The sequence below is a fragment of the Mustela nivalis genome (assembly GCF_964662115.1).
Source record: "Mustela nivalis genome assembly, chromosome: Y".
Taxonomy (NCBI): Eukaryota; Metazoa; Chordata; class Mammalia; order Carnivora; family Mustelidae; genus Mustela; species Mustela nivalis.
The window spans coordinates 4,713,861-4,731,699 of NC_139041.1; positions in this window are offsets into that span (position 1 = coordinate 4,713,861).

Here is a 17,839-nt window from a genome sequence, read left to right on the forward strand (position 1 = left end):
TTGACTGTCATGAGTTAGTGAAATCGTCCGTTTGTTATCTTTTGAGAATGATAGATGGGACAAAGCCCAATGCTCTCCGTAGGACTGCCATAAGAGACAAGTGGAAGAATTCCTTCTTGCTTATCTGTCAGTACGAATTCCGGTGACATGGAGGAGAGTGAGATGGTAGTAGTGTCTAATAACCTCATGCTTGTCTTCAGCCATGAAGGCAACAGGAAGATGACCACAACAACTGCAGTAGGGTGGAAACTGAACTGAAGCCTACAAGGTAAACTCCAGAGCGAAAGAGAACGGAAGTTGCAGAGATGATGGGTGAAATTTGGAGACATGGCTCAGGGGAGATTTGGTTGGTTTGTGGATCAGAGGGCCGGAGCCCATGCAGAGGACCAAGGCATCTGAGAACAAGGCATACTGGGAACCCACAAGAACCTGTTTCCCAGTGCCTTTGTCTGTGACATACAGAGGGTCGGAAAGGCACGACTACTTGACAACACAATGTTGAGGGCTGAAATTTTCATATCAGCAGGCTTGGCAGACATCGACCTGAAAGAACACCATTTTTTTCTGCAAATGACACCAACAAGCAACCAGGAGCAGACGGCCTGGATACAATGATCAGAGGCAATACCAAGAGACACAGTGGTAAATTGGTGAGTCGTTGGAGGGCATCTGTGAATGGAGTTCATCAGTGTTAATTGAGATGTCTCAATTTGGATAATAATTTTGGGCTCTCACAAGAGCAGCATCAAGACAAACCTCCTGGCCATGACAGGTAGCTGAGGACATAGGATGCCGAGCCATCCAACATGAAATCCCAACCGAGGAACCCTTGGAGGACTGCCTTCCTCAGTCCAAGATGCTTAGTCTAAGGAGAACAGATTCTCCCATAGGGGAGTAGAAGAAAGCTTTGACCACATGTTCTCTTCTGAACACAGCACTCTGCAGGCCTGCATTCTGCTGAGTTGGTGGTATTTCTCCTTTCACAGGCACACCAGAGCTGACCAAGGTAAACCTCAGAATATTCAGCCCAGACCCTAAAAACACCAAACGGCAGAAAAGGAGAGGCACTGCAAAGACTGGACTCAAGGACAGGGTCAGCCATACACAACAGTAGATGGCATACATGCCACACACAAACAAACACACACACACACACACACACACACGCACGCACTCACAAACAAGGAGGGCCAGCGATGGATCACTCCTGAATATCTTCTTCCTAAAGAAATTACCCTCTGGTTAGAAAACAGAATGAGTTTAACGAATACAGGGAGGTGACAGAAACCTAGATCCAATGCAAAGATGGAAGAATAAATTGATTCCCAGGTGAAGGAAGAAGGAATGATTACCTCTAGGCAATCAGAGTGAAACCTCTACATAGAACATGCCCGACGCTGGGTTGAAAGCAGCGGCCTGGATACACGCTGTACATAATAAAAGATAGAAGATATCAGAGTGTCTAGAACCACGGAGATAAAACTGATAAAGATAAAATCACCTAAAGAACTCCTGAAGAGAAGATTGGTAGGAGACTGGATGCAAAGTCCAGGAACATGGCAGAAGTGGATGATCCAATTAGGGACAGGGTAGTCCAAGCCCAGAAAATAAGGACGCAATTTCTAAAAGAGAAGGCAGAATGATGGAACATGATAATGAGCTTAAATAATCTCTAAGGAAATGAAAGAGGTACCTATGAAGGAGAAGTAAGAGTGAGAGAAAGAATAGAGGGCTGATCCTGGATTGGAGAATTCGAGGCTGAAAAGGTCCCTCATCTGGGAGCAGAGACAGAGGTCCAGAATCAGAGGCACAGAGGACTCCCATCACCTTCCACAGTAGCGGAGCACCTAAATACATAGTGTTATTCCCCCTGGAAAATCTAGGCATGGATGTATTCTCTTTAGGCAATTGGACATCGGAGAATAGTTTGTCAAGAGCTCAATCACTGACTTCAAGAAGAAAAGCTATACCAGCTCTCGAAGGAGGCGTATAGCTCAAGAAACACCAGCCCAAGCCAAAATCCTTATCCCCTGCATTTCTGAACAATAACAGAGCAGAGGTTCTGTCTAGAACCAGGAGGTATTCAGAAACCAATGGTTGGGTCCAGGGTTGTGTCCATCATTTCAGAGGCGCCCTTCAGATCTACTCATGATTCCAGGGTCTTGGCATTGACTCTGTTCTCAGGTTCTGTGCTCAGGGGCATGTAAGATTCTCCCTCCCCAACTCCACCCCCTGATTGGGATCTCTCTGCCTCTCTGTCCAATACGTGCATGTGCACTTTAGACAAGATAACAAAGACAAAAACATTGCACAATAATTGACTGGGGCCAAAGGATGTTTTATTGAATTTGGACCTAGGTTCCTATGGAGGGCAGCCAGGTATAAGGAACCTCCTACCATCCTAAAATGCCCGACCTTCGCTCAGAGATACCTTGTTCATTCTCCTGTTCTTTGCCTTACTGGATCTCCTCACCAACCTGCGCATCCCCTGTCTGTCGCACTGTACTGACTCCTTGTTAACACATTGTGCATCCTCCCGGGAATCCATTGGAATATGCCCATATTCTGCAATATGCACTGTTTGCTTATTGCATGTAACCATTTGGGGGATGGTCATGATAGGGTGAAGGCAGGCTTGTGCTGACACATCTCCATAAAGTGCCACAGAGGGTAGCTGCTCCACCCTGAGGGAGTGCACAAGGTTCTTCCACATTTGAATCCTCTTCAATGCGTCCTTTTCGAAATACAAGTTGTCTTCCTGAAACGGGAATGGAAGTATTTCAGATGGCTTCACGTTACTACAACTGTAGTGGTGTGGAAATTAACCTGAAACCTACAAGGTAAACTCCAGAGCGAAAGAGAACGGAAGTTGCAGAGATGATGGGAGATGGTTGGAGAAATGGCTCAGGGAAGATTTGGTTGGTTTGTGGATCAGAGGCCTGGAGCCCATGAAGAGGACCAAGGCAGAGGAGAGCAGGGCACATCGGGAACCCAAAGGAACCTGTTTTCCAGTGTCATTGACTGTGACACGCCGAGGGTATGAAGGGCACGACTACTTGACAACACAAGTGTTGAGGGCTGAAGTTTTCATGTCAGCAGGCTTGGCAGACATTGACTTGAAAGAACCCCATCTTTTTTTTCCATATGACACCAACAAGCGACCAGGAGCACACAGCCTGGAGACAATGATCAGAGAGACACAATACCAAGAGACGCAGTGGGAAGATGGTGAGTTGTGGGTGTGATTCCGTGAAAGGCAGTGTTCATGTAGATGACTCAATGTGGACATCATAAATTTCGATCTCGCAACAGCAGCATCAAGACATAGCTACTTGCCAGACAGGTAAGTGAGGACATAGGCTGCCTAGCAAGCCAACAAGAAATCCCTACAGTGGAACACTTGGAGGACTGCTTTCCTCAGTCGAAGATGCTAAGTCCAAGGAGAACAGACTCTCCTATAGGTGACGAGATGAAAGCTTTGACCATATGTTCTCTACTAAACACAGCATTCTGCAGGCCTCAGTTCTGTTGAGTTGGCGGAGTTTCTCCTTTCACACCACACCAGAACCCACCAAGGAATACCTCAGCATATTCAGCCCAGACCCTAAAAACATCAAACGGCCCGAAAGGAGAGCTACTACAAATGACTTGCCTCCAGGACAGGGTCAATCACAACACCAACAGCAGATGGCATGCATGCCACATACAGACTCAAAAACAGTCACACATGCACGCACTCAGCAAAACCCAAGGGCCAACCCTTGGTCACTCACGGATCCTTTCCTCCTATAGAAAATACTCTCAGGTTAGAAAAAGAATTAATTTCACGAATACAGAGAGGTAACAGAAACCTAGATCCAACGCAAAGATGGAAGAATCAATTGATGCCCAGGTAAAGGAAGAAGAAATGATCACAGATAGGCAATCAGAGTGAAACCACTACATAGAACACGCCCGATGCGGAATTGAAAGCAGCGGCCTGGATACTCGCTGTACATCAGAAAACATAGGAGATATCAGAGAGTCTTGAACCACAGAGATAAAACTGATAAAGATAAAATCACCTAAAGAACTCCTGAAGAGAATTTTGGCAGGAGACTGGATGCGAATCCGGGAACATGGCAGAAGTGGAGGATCCAATTAGGGATCGGGAAGAACAAGCCTAGAAAATAAGGAGGCAAATTCTAAGCGAAGGCCGAATGATGGAACATGATAGTGAGTTTAGGGAATCTCCAAGGAAAGGAAAGAGTGCCTCTTGTAGGTGAAGTAAGAGTGATAGAAAGATAAGAGAGCTGATCCTAGATTGGAGAACTCGGGGCTGAAAAGGACCCTACCTGGGAGCAGAGAAAGTGGTCCAGAATCAGAGGCACAGAGGACTCCCAACACCTTCCACAGAAGTGGAGCACCTAAAGACATAGTGCCTTTGCCCCTGGAAATCTAGGCATGGAGGTATTCAGTTTAGGCAAATAGGCATCGGAGAATAGTTTGTCCATAGCCCAATCACTGACTTCAAGAGGAAAAGCTATACCAGCTCTCGAAGCAGGCCGGAGAGCTCAAGCAACACGAGGCCAAGCCAAAACCTTATCCCCTGCATTTCTGAACAATGACAGAACAGCGGTTCTATCTAGAACCAGGAGGTATTCAGAAGTCAAAGGTTGGGTCCCGGGCGGTCTCCAACAGTTAAGAGGCGGCCTTCAGATCAACTCATGATTCAGGGTCTTGGCATTGACTCTGTTCTCAGGTTCTCTGCTCAGGGGCAAGTAAGCTTCTCCCTCTCCAGCTCCACCCCCTGATTGGGATATCTCTGCCTCTCTGTCCAATACGTGAATGTGCACGTTGGATAAGATAACAAAGACAAAAACAGTGCACAATAATTGACTGGGGCCAAAGGATGTTTTATTTAATTTGGACCTAGTCTCCAAAGGAGGGCAGCCAGGTACAGAGAATCTCCCACCATCCTAAAATGCCCGACCTACTCTCGAAGCTCCCTTATTCATTCTCTTGTTCTTTGCCTTCCTGGATCTTCTCACCAACCTGCAGAATCCGCTGTCTGTCACGCTGTACTGACCCCTTGTTAACACTTTGTGCATCCTCTCGGGGCTCCATTCAAACATGCCCATCTTCTGCAAGAGTCACCTTTTTCTTATGCATGTAACCATTTGGGGGATGGTCATGAGAGGGTGAAGGCTGGCTTGTGCTGCCACACCTCCATGCAGTTTCACAGAGGGTAGCTGCTCCACCCTGAGGGAGTGCTCAAAGTTCTTCCACTCGAATCCTCTTCAATGCGTCCTTTTGGACACACATGTTGTCTACCTGAAATGCGTCCAGAAGTCTTACAGATGGCTTGACTTGGGCTATGGGTCTCTCCACCATGCTCTCCGTTGGCTCCTGTGGACTCCAAGAACATGAGTCCTTCCTGGACCTAAGGTTCTAGGGTGTAGAGTCTGCCTTGGATGCATGGTCTTTTTGGAAGATTGGGAGGCCTTGTTGGCACCTTTTTTGGAAACGCTCGAGGTACTCGTGTCCTTGCTGTGGAGGACTCCAGACATATCTTTGGCATGGTTGTGGGGATTCACTTTGAGCTTCCCTTGGGTTCAGATGCTCCGTTTTTGGGTGGGAATCTCTTAAACTTGTGCAGGGCTCGGATTTCCTCCCCTGAGGCTTTGCTTGCAGTCTTTAGTTTCTTGGCCTGTCGTGGCTAAGATGGAGAGAGGGTTCCTTGCATTTCTCTGAGGTCCAGAGGTCTGGTGCTGACACTCAGGACCAAACTATGAATTGAGCCATGGAGAAAGTGACACCGACTTGCTTCGCGTACTGCCTTGCTGAGAGACGCAGGCGGCTCCAGTGGTTTGGGATGGCTTGGGGTCCTCTTGGCCCCCCTGACTACTCCAGTCAAGTGTAGTGATCAGGCCTGAGTTGATGAGGAGTGGTTGCTATGACCACAAAGCTTTGTGATATCACAGATGCTGGCTTCACTGAAGAGGCTGCCCCTCTCCCATGACCTTGGTGTCCTATGGCTTTAAGTAGGAAACCCGGGAAGGACAGAACAAGAGGACTCTGAACCTGATCAAGAACTCAGGATGTTTTGTGGGTTAATATCCAACTTCCCCTTTCTGGAAACATAGAGGAAAAAAAATTACATTCAGTATACCTTTTTTTAGGCCAACATATCCCCGGAACTGAAGGTGTCCTTTTCCACTACAATTTCTAGATATCTCCAGAAAAGGTGTGACCTCGTGGGGATGAGCAGCTATCCGTGGGGTTTGTGGGGGAGAGTGTACCTTGTCAGTGTCTATTGCCTATGGGTCAGTGATGATTAAGGTACGGAAAGTCCCTTTCCGAGGTAAAAGGTGAGGGCATCGCAATATGGTTCCATCTGTGGTCTCGTCTCCTAGTGCTCTGAAACACATGGCTAAGGGATGAGGTCTCTGTCTACCTGGCTTTCCCTTAAAAACCTTTGCAAAGTCTTTGAGGAGAGTGACATTCTGCATAAGAGCTAACTTTCACTGAAGAGGCTTGGAATGAATCCGTTGTCATGATTAGTTAACTGTACTTGTTGTGGTAACGGGTATAGACGTGTTGACCAAGTCTCTTTAGTCAGAAGGAAAGGGACGGCCTATAACGACGGCTTGCAAGGCCCAATCGAGCAGTGCTTTGCAATGACCCGCCATGCCATTGCACGGACTAGTAGATCAGGAAGTTTGGGTCCATTTCAGCAACACAGTATTCCTCTGCCGCCGATGTGATGAACCCCTGGACTTGCCTTGACATGAATGCCCCATGCCCTGCTGATGGGAAATGGAAAAGGCAAGCAGACAAAGGGAAATACCATATGGCTTCCAAGAATATGTGCCTCGGGGGGAATATCTTGGCCCTTAGTAAAGGAAGGCAACCGAAGGGCAAGAAGTCAGAGAAGGCGACCCATCAGGAGTGACTCAGGACTCTGAGAATCAAGCTGAGGGTTCCCAAAAAGAGAACTGCTTAATGGGTGGTCAGGAGTTGTGGCATCTATTCGGAGGAGCACCAGTACGTTTATGCAACTAATGCATCCGTGAATACTCTGTCAAAAACGGATGATGAATGATAGGCAGGCTTTCTCAACAGAATAGCAATGACAACATCAATTCAGAGGAAAACAATGTGGCCCTCTCAAAACCAAAGGAAGTCACAGGGAGAACAGGAAAGAATTATATTGTTTATTACCTTTCATTATTGAAATGACATGGGTGGGTTTCCTAAAATGTCCTTTGAATTGGGTCTTTATCCTTGTGAATTAGAGTTTACCCGCTTCTTCCATCTCTGGATTTGATGAGTGGACATCACAATGCCTTCACTAAATACCTAGAAGAATGACCCAGGTAAATGACTTGACTTGGCCTACTGTGTGTTGGCAGAGGTTGTATTACTGCTTCAAATTTTTCCGTCTCTACTATAGAGCTGAGATTTTGTAGGTTTCCTGATCTCATCTTGGAAGTTTCTATGTGTCAGCGAATTTATCCTTTTATCTCAGTTCTTGTATTTGCCAGCATAAATGTGAGGATGTGCCCCTTCGGTTATTCTTTTTTCATTGCTACCAGTTGTCATGTGGTTTCATACTTGCAGCTGTGTGCTTGTCTCCCTGTTTTATCCCAGTAATAGCTTCTGCGGGTTGTTCATGTTGTCAAAACTCAAGTGTGAGATCTCCTGATTTTTTTCCTATTGGTTTGTTTGTATTTCCATAATTTTGATAATCACATGTATGATTTCTATTTTTCTGTTACCTTTGGAGTTCGGTTATTCTTCATCTTGTTCCTTCAGTCATCCTTTTAGGTGGCTTTATTTCTCAGTGTTTTTAAATTTTGGCAATGCATGCATTTATCCCTATATGGTATCCCCATAAAATGTTTTGGCATCATCCTCTAAGTTTCTTCGAATTTCTACGTTTATGGCTCTTTCTGATTTTCCTTTGGATTTTCTTTCTTGCATTCATTGCTAGTTCATGAGTGTGTTGTGTTTTCCAACTTTTCGTGTCTGGCTATATTTCCAAATTGAAAGTGATATCTTCCTGGTTTCATACCTTCGTGATCATAAGTGCACTGTATAGGTTTTGACTTCTCTTCCATGAATTATGACTGGATTTGGCCTCGAGCTCATGACCTGAGATAGAAAAAGTTAGGTCTGCTGCTGGGACGAACATATCATATTGTCCTCAGAGACACAATCTTTCTCATGGATCCCCAAAGTTCAGGTGGTCTCGAGAGCTCATGTGGACATCTCTTATTCCTTAGCACCTTCCCATTGATCTGTCCTGTGCTTAACGTGGATCTCATAGTTGCCAACAGTATTGGATAAAAGTCGCCATCTCCATTCCTGTGTGTGCATAGGCTTCCAACGTTAGATACAGCATTGTTCGTGGTCTATATGTTGACATTTCTTCCAGGTTTCTGTTGTTTTGATGCTCCATTAAGACAAAACACCTTCCTCTAAGCTTTTGTCTTTCAAAGGCATACAATCACTCTCGCTGACTTAGGCACAAACACTTTGGCTCTCTTCTCCTTGGAAATAGCATAACCTACATCTTCAGGATGTCTTCACTTGCAAGCTATGAGTATCTTTATAGTCGAAGGAAATCTCCTATGGGCATCAGAAGGATTAGCTTGTAATATTTGCTGTTTTTTTATGAATGTTTTCTAACTTTTGTTTTCTTTTGTTTTGTTTTGGAATTTCAACCACTCCTACCAACTGTTTATATTGACGGGAGACTTTAGTCCTGAGTAATGAATGTATTATTGATAGGTAATAGTTCACTTTCTCATTCGGTTGGCTTCTCACTTGGTTTCTAATTTCTTTCACCTATATGGTATTTTCTTGGGGTTGCTTCATTGGTACGATTCCTCGCTTTCTCCCCATCTTTTGCATGTCTTATCTTTGTGTGTGTTCAACTGTGTGAGCATGTGCATGTGTTAATGTTGTGTGGTGTGTGTGTGTTTCACATCACAATTATTATTAAAATATGGGAGAATGGAATTCGGTCTCTTGTGGGTAGCAATTCAATTTGACATGCCTTGAAAACTCACATTCCATCGGTTTCAGGAAATCTCCTGCAAGGAATGTTATCTCTTGTCCTCTTCAAGAAACTCGTGTTCTCACAAAACTGTCTTCCAACAAACACCACCATTTGAATTCCTCATTAGAGTCATACTCTTTTTCCCAATACTCTTTCTCATTCGTATGTTTCTTGACTGTCATGAGTTAGTGAAATCGTCTGTTTGTTGTCTTTCCGAGCATGGTAGAGATGACAAACTCCAATGCTCACAGTAAGACTGCCATAAGAGACAAGTGAAAAAAATTCCTTCTTGCTTATGTCTCAGTACGAATTGTGGTGACATGGAAGACAGTGAGATGGTAGTAGTGACTAATAACCTCATGCTTCTTCAGCCATGAAGGCAACAGGAAGATGACCACAATAACTGCAGTGGAATGGAAATTGACCTGAAATCTACAAGGTAAACTCCAGAGTGAAAGAGAACGGAAGTTGCAGAGATGATGGGAGAAAGTTGGATAATGGCTCAGGGGAGATTTGGTTGGATTGTGGATCAGAGGGCTGGAGCCCATGAAGAGGACCAAGGCACAGGAGAGCAGGGCACACCAGGAACCCACAGGAACTTGTTTCCCAGTGCCATTGACTGAAGGGCATGACTACTTGACAACACAAGTGTTGAGGGCTGAAGTTTTCATGTCAGCAGGCTTGGCAGACATTGACTTGAATGAAGCCCATCTTATTCCTGAATATGACACAAACAAGGGACCAGGAGCACACAGCCTGGAGACAATGATCAGAGAGACACAATACCAAGAGACGCAGTGGGAAGATGGAAAGTTGTGGGAGTGATTCCGTGAAAGGCAGTGTTCATGCAGATGACTCAATGTGGACATCATAAATTTTGGCCTCTCGCAACAGCAGCATCAAGACAGAGCTACTGGCCAGACAGGTAGGTGAGGACATAGGCTGCCTAGCCAGCCAACATGAAATTCCAACAGTGGAACACTTGGAGGACTGCTTTCCTAAGTCGTAGATGCTAAGTCCAAGGAGAACAGACTCTCCTATAGGTGACGAGAAGAAAGCTTGGAACACATGTACTCTTCTAAACACAGCATTCTGCAGGCCTCAGTTCTGTTGAGTTGGCAGAGTTTCTCCTTTCACAGTCACACCAGAGCCCACCAAGGAATACCTCAGCATATTCAGCCCGGACCCTAAAAACATCCAACGGCCCGAAAGGAGAGCTACTACAAATGACTTGCCTCCAGGACAGGGTCAGGCACAACACCAACAGCAGTTGGCATGCATGCCACATACACACTCAAGAACACACACACACACGCACACTCTAAAATCTTAAGGGCCAGCCCTGCGTCACTCTCAGATATTTTCCTCCTATAGAAATTACCCTCAGGTTAGAAAACAGAATGAGTTTAGCAAATACAGAGAGGTGACAGAAACCTAGATCCAACGCAAAAATGGAAGAATCAATTGATGCCCAGGTAAAGGAAGAAGGAATGATCACGGCTAGGCATTCAGTGTGAAACCCTTACATAGAACACGCCTGATGCGGGATTGAAAGCAGCGGCCTGGATACTCGCTGTATATCAGAAAACATAGGAGATTTCAGAGAGTCTCGGACCACAGATATAAAAATGATAAAGATAAGATCACCTAAAGAACTCCTGAAGAGAAGATTGGCAGGAGACTGGATGCAAAGTCCGGGAACATTGTAGAAGTGGAGGATCCAATTAGGGACCGGGAATAACAAGCCTAGAAAATAAGGAGGCAAATTGTAAGAGCGAAGGAAGAATGATGGAACATGATAGTGAGCTTGGGGATTCTCCAAAGAAATGAAAGAGGTGCCTCTTGTAGGTGAAGTAAGAGTGAGAGAAAGATAAGAGGGCTGATCCTAGATTGGAGAACTCGGGGCTGAAAAGGACCCTCACCTGGGAGCAGAGAAAGTGGTCCAGAGTCAGAGAAACAGAGGTCTCCCAACACCTTCCACAGAAGCGGAGCACCTAAAGACATAGTACAATTCCCCTGGGAAATCTAGGCATGAAGGTATTCAGTTTAGGCAAATAGGCATAGGAGAATAGTTTGTCCATAGCCCAATCAATGACTTCAAGAGGAAAAGCTATACCAGCTCTCGAAGCAGGCCAGATAGCTCAAGCAACACCAGCCCAGCCAAAATCCTTATCCCCTGCATTTCTGAACAATGACAGAACAGCGGTTCTATCTAGAACCAGGAGGTATTCAGAAGTCAAAGGTTGGGTCTATGGCGGTCTCCATTAGTTCAGAGGCGACCTTCAGATCAACTCATGATTCAGGGTCTTGGCATTGACTCTGTTCTCAGGTTCTCTGCTCAGGAGCAAGTAAGCTTCTCCCTCTCCAGCTCCACACCCTGATTGGTATCTCTCTGCCTCTCTGTCCAATACGTTTGGATAAGATAACAAAGACAAAAACAGTGCACAATAATTGACTGGGGCCAAATGATGTTTTATGGAATTTTGACCTAGGTTCCTATGGAGGGCAGACAGGTACAGAGAACCTCCCACCATCCTAAAATGCCCAACATTCTCTCGGAGATCCCTTGTTCATTCTCCTGTTCTTTGTCTTCCTGGACCTCCTCACCAACCTGCAGCATCCGCTGTCTGTCACTCTGTACTGACCCCTTCTTAACACATTGTGCATCCTCCCGGGGCTCCATTCTAACATGCCCATCTTTCACAAGAGGCACTGTTTTCTTATCGCATGTAACCTTTTGGGGGATGGTCATGAGAGGGTGAAGGCTGGCTTGTGCTGCCACATCTCCATGCAGTTCCACAGAGGTTAGCTGCTCCACCCTGAGGGAGTGCTCAAGGTTCTTCCACATTCGAATCCTCTTCAATGCGTCCTTTTGGACACTCATGTTGTCTTCCTGAAACGGGTCCGTAATTCTTACAGATGGCTTTACTTGGGCTATGGGTCTCTTCCAACATGCTCTCCGTTGGCTCCTGTGGACTCCAAGAACATGAGTCCGTCCTGGACATAAGGTTCTAGGGTGTAGAATCTGCCTTAAATGCATGGTCTTTTTGGAAGATTGGGAGGCCTTGTTGGCACCTTTTTTGGAGACGCTCGAGGTACTCGTGTCCTTGCTGTGGAAGACTCCAGACATATCTTTGGCACGGTTGTGGGGATTTACTTTGAGCTTCGCTTGGGTGGCCCTTTTCCTGTTTAGATGCTCCGTGTTTGTGTGGGAGGGCCTTACACTTGTGCAGGGCTCGGATTTCCTCCCCTGGGGCTTTGCTTGCTGTCTGTTAGTTTCTTGGCCTGTCGTGGCTAAGATGGAGTGAGGGTTCCTTGCCTTTCTCTGAGGTCCAGAGGGCTGGTGCTGACACTCACGACCAAACACTACGAATTGAGCCATGGAGAAAGTGACACTGATCGCTTCGCAAACTGCCTTGGTGAGAGACCCAGGCGGCTCCAGCGGTTTGGGATGGCTTGTGGTCCTTTGGCCCACCCATGACTATTCCAGTCAAGTGTAGTGATCAGGCCTGGGTTGATGAGGAGTCGTTGCTATGACCTCAAAGCTTTGTGACATCACAGATGCTGGCTTTACTTAAGCAGCTGCCCCTCTCCCATGACCTTGTTGTCCTATGGCTTTAAGTAGGAAGCCCCGGGAAGGAGAGATCAAGAGCCCTCTTAACCTGATCAAGAACTCAGGATGTATGAGTTAATTTCCAACTTCCCCTTTCTGGAGACATAGAGGAAGGAAAATGACATTCAGTATACCTTCCTTTAAACCAACATATCCCCGGAGACGTCAAGGTCACCTTTTCCACTACAATTTCTAGATATCTCCAGAAAAGGTGTGGCCCGCTGGTATGAGCAGTTCTCCCTGGGATTTGTCGGAAGAGTGTACCTTGTCAGTGTCTATTGCCTATGGGTCAGTGTTGACTAAGGTACGGAAAGTCCCTTTCCGAGGTAAAAGGTGAGGGCATCGCAATATGTTTACATCTGTGGCCTAGTCTCTTAGCATTCTGAAACACGCAGCTAAGGGATGAGGCCTCTGTCTACCTTGCTTTCCCTTAAAAACCTTTGCAAAATCTTTGAGGAGAGTGACATTCTGCATAAGAGCTAACTCTCAATGAAGAGGCCTGGACCGAATCCGTTGTCATTATATGTTAACTGTACTTGTTGTGGTAACGGGTATAGACATGTTGACCAAGTCTCTTTAGTCAGAAGGAAAGGGACGACCTATAACGACGGCTTGCAAGGCCCAATCGAGCAGTGCTTTGCAATGAACCGCCATGCCCTTGCACGGACTAGTGGATCTGGAAGTTTGGGTCCATTTCAGCAACACAGTATTCCTCTGCCGCCGATGTGATGAACCCCTGGACTTGCCTTGACATGAATGCCCCATGCCCTGCTGATGGGAAATGGAAAAGGCAAGCAGACAAAGGGAAATACCATATGGCTTCCCAGAATATGTGCCTCGGGAGGAATACCTTGGTCCTTAGCAAAGGAAGGCAATACTGAAGGGCAAGAAGTCAGAGAAGGAGACCCATCAGGAGTGACTTAGGACTCTGAGAATCAAGCTGAGGGTTACCGAAAAGAGGAATGCTTAATGGGTGGTCAGGAGTTGTGGCATCTATTCGGAGGAGCACCAGTACGTCCATGCAACTAAAGCATCCTTGAATACTCTGTCAAAAATGGATGACGGATGATAGGCAGGCTTTCTCAACAGAACATCATCAACAACTCAACATCAATTCAGTGGAAAACAATGTGGCCCTCTCAAAACCAAAGGAAGTAACAGGGAGAACACCAAAAAATTATATTGTTTATTATCTTTCCTTATTTAAATGACATGGGTGGGTTTCCTAAAATGTCCATCTTTGAATTGGGTCTTTATCCTTGTGAATTAGAGTTTACCCGCTTCTTCCATCTCTGGATTTGATGAGATTACATGACAATGCCTTCACTAAATACCTAGGAGCTTGGCCCAGGAAAATGATCTTTTAGGCCAATCTTTCTCCAGAGATGGCAAAGTTTTCCTATTTCTTCTGAAATTTCTAGAGATATCGGAAACAACAAGGCCTCTTGTATATCCTCCTGTCTTTCTGAGGTGTGTCATCCTTTGGATGCAGAGTGACATTATACGTAATAGCTAATCCTTATGGAGGAGAAATGGACAGCACTCCTTGTTACCATTATTTATCTCTACCTACTGTGTTAATGGGTATAATCCTGTTGACCAAGTCTCTTTAATCAAAGGAAAATTAATGGCCTATTTCGATGGCCTGCAAGGCTCACTTGAACAGAACTGAGGATTGAGCTGCAATGTCCTTGAAAAGACTAGTGGATAAAGAAGGTGTGGTCCATATTGGCAACAGAGTATTCCTCAACCATTAGGGAGGATGAACTCTTGATTCTTGCACTGACTTGAATGCCACAGGACTGGGTTTGTGAAATGAAAATGTCAAGGAGACAAAGGGAAATATAATATGGCTTCTCTCATATGTGCCCTAGGAGGAATACCATGGACCTTAGTAGAAAGAAGGAAAAACTGAAGGGGGATAAGGCAGAGAAGGAGACAAACCAGGAGTAACTCAGAACTCTGAGGAATCAAGCTGAGAGTGAAGGAAAAAAAGAGACATTCAGGGAATGAGGGAACTGGCTAATGGGTGTTGAAGAGTTCTGGCATATCTTAAGAGGAGTTCTAGGTCATATATGGAACTAAAGCATCAGTGAATACTCTGTCAAAAATGGATGATGGATGACAGGCTGGCTTCCTCAACAGTACAAAATAATAAAACAAAAACAAGCTGGCCCTTTCAAATGCAGGTGAATACAGACAGAGAAAAGGAAAGAATTATATTTTTTATTATGTTTAATTATTGAAAAGGAATATAATTTTGCCTAAAATGTCATTATTTGAATTGGGACTTTATACTAGTAAATTAGAGTTCATCCACCTCCTCAATTTGTGGAATTGATGAGAAGAAAATTGCATTGCCTTCCTTTAAATGTCTAGAAGAGTTGAACAGGAAATGATTTGCACCTCACCATCTGTGTGTTGACAGGGGTTTGATTACTGCTTCAAATGCTTTAGTCACTACTACAGAGCTGAGATTTTGTAGTTTCCTGACCTAACCTTTGGAGTGAATATGTGTCTTGGAATTTATCCTTTTCTCTCAGTTCTTTTCTTATGGGTTTGCTTCATTAGTGCTATTCTTCACTTCCTCCCCAACTTTGTGTGTCTTATCTGTGTGTGTGTGTGTGTGTGTGTGTGTGTGTGTGTGTGCTGTCTGAGTGTGTTTCAAATAACAATTATAATTAAATTGATGGAGATAGGAAGTCGTTATTTAATGTGTAGCAATTCAATTTGACATGCCTTGAAAACTCACATTCCCTCTCTTTCAGCCACTTTTCCTACAAAGAATGTCATCTTTTGTCCTTTTTGATAAACACATATTCTCTCATACCTGACCTAAAAAAACACCACATTTTGTGTGCCTGGTTAGTGTCGTATTGTTTGTCCCTTTTTCCCTTGCTTTTTCATATGTCTCTTGACAGTCACGAGAGAGTGAAATTGTATGTTATTTGTCTTTCTGGGACTGATAGAGGGGACGTAGGCTAATGCTCTCCACAATTCTGCCACATGAGGCAAGTGGCAAGAATTCATTCTTGTTTATGGCTGGGTAAAATTCTGTGGGGCTTTTTCAGGACAGTGAGATGGTAGTAGTTTCTGGGAACTCCAGACTTGTCTTTAGCCAGGAACACAACAGGAAGATTACTACATCAACTTCAACATGGCAGAAATGAACTGGAACCTACAAAGCAAACTCCATAGCAAAAGGGAGAATAAGTTGTAAATACTATGGGAGAAGATTGGAGACATGGTTTAGGGGGAAAGTGGGAAGTTGGTAATTCAGAAGGCAGTGAGACAATGCAATGGACAAAGCCACAAAATATCGGAGCACACTTGGAACCCACAAGGAGTACGTTCTCCAATTCCATTGATTCTGACCATCAGGGGGTCTGAATAGTACTACTTTATGCCAACAAAGGGCCTTGAGGCCTGGAGATTTTAGATCATCAGACTTGGCATATCAACTCAAAAGAACACTGTATTTCTCTGGCAGAGAACACCAACAAATAGCCAGGTGAAGACAGCATGGAAACCACGGTTAGAGACAATACCAGGTGACACAGTGGGAAGATGGTGGGTTCTGGCTGTACATTAGTGAGAGGCAGTGTTCTTGGAGATGATTTGATGGGGGCAAAAGAAATTTGGGGCTCTCGCACAGGCAGCATCAAGCCCGAGCTACTGGCCAAAGACAGGATGGTGAGGGCTTTAATTGTCTCTCCTGCAAACACGGAATTATAACCATGGAACACATAGGGTACTGTGTTCCTCAGTCCAACTTGCTTCATTTTAAGAGAACAGATTCTCCCATAGGGGACTAGAAGAAAGCCCTGTCCACAGGCTGTCCCCTGACCACAGAATGCTACAGGCCTATATTCTGTTGTGTAGGTTGAATTTCTCCTTTCACATGCACACCAGATCCCACCAAGCTAAACCTCAGCCTATTTGGGCAAGACACCAAACACACCCAAAGGCTGGGAAAGAGAGCCTCTGAATATGCCTGGTCTCAAGGACAGGGGGCAGGTATAATACAACAGCAGAGGGCATGCATGCCACACACACATACCCGCTAGTCCCTCAAGGGCCAGTCCTTGGGCACTCCAAGATCTCTTATTTCTAAAGAAAATACTATCAGGATAAAAAACAGAATTGATTTCTGAGAAAAAGTCAGAGACCTATATTCAAGACAATGATGGAAGAACCAATTGTTGCCAAGGAAGAAGACAAGAAATGATCATAGCCAGGTAATCGGAGTGAAACCTCACATATAACACGCCCAATGGAGGATTGAAAGCAGAAATATATCAGGGAGTCTCAAACCACATAGATTAAATTGATATAATTAAAATAAATACAATAAATACAATACAATACAATACAATACAATACAATACAATACAATACAATACAATACAATAAAATAAAATAAAATAAAATAAAATAAAATAAAGAGTTCCTGAAGAAAAGATTGGTAGCAGACTGAAGGAAAAGTTCAAGAAGCTGGCAGAAGCAAAGGACCAAATTTTTGACCTGGCAGAAAAGGATTGGTAAATAAAGAAGTAAATCCAAAGAAAGAAGGATGAATAATGAAGCATGAAAATGAGCTTAGGAAAGTTCTCAACACGAAGGAATAGAAAGAGGTGCTTATTTTAAGAGGAGTAGGAGTGAGAGAGAAAAAAGAAGGCTGAACATGGATTTGAGAATTCAGAGCTAAAACTCCCTCATCTGGGAGCAGAAGCAGGAATCCAGATTCAGAGGCAAGGAGGACTCACATCACCATCCACAGAAGCATAGAACCACAAGACATAGTTTCATTCCCTCTGCAAAAGCTATCAATGGAGGAATTCTCTTTACCTAAATATGCGTGGGAGTGTATTTTGTACATAGCCAAGTCACTTACCTCAAGAGGACAAACTATACCAGCTCTCGAAGCAGGCCAGATAGCTCAAGCACACCAGCCCAAGCCAAAATCCATTTCCCCTGCATTTGTGAACAATGACAGAGCAGTGGTTCACGTTTAGAACTAGGACGTATTCAGAAGTCAAAGATTGTGTCATGGATTATGTCTATCAGTTCAGAGGCGGCCTTCAGCTCAACTCATGATCCCAAGGTCTTGGCATCGACTCTGGTCTCAGGTTCCCTGCTCAGGGGTAAGTCATCTTTTCCCTCTCCAGCTCTACACCCTG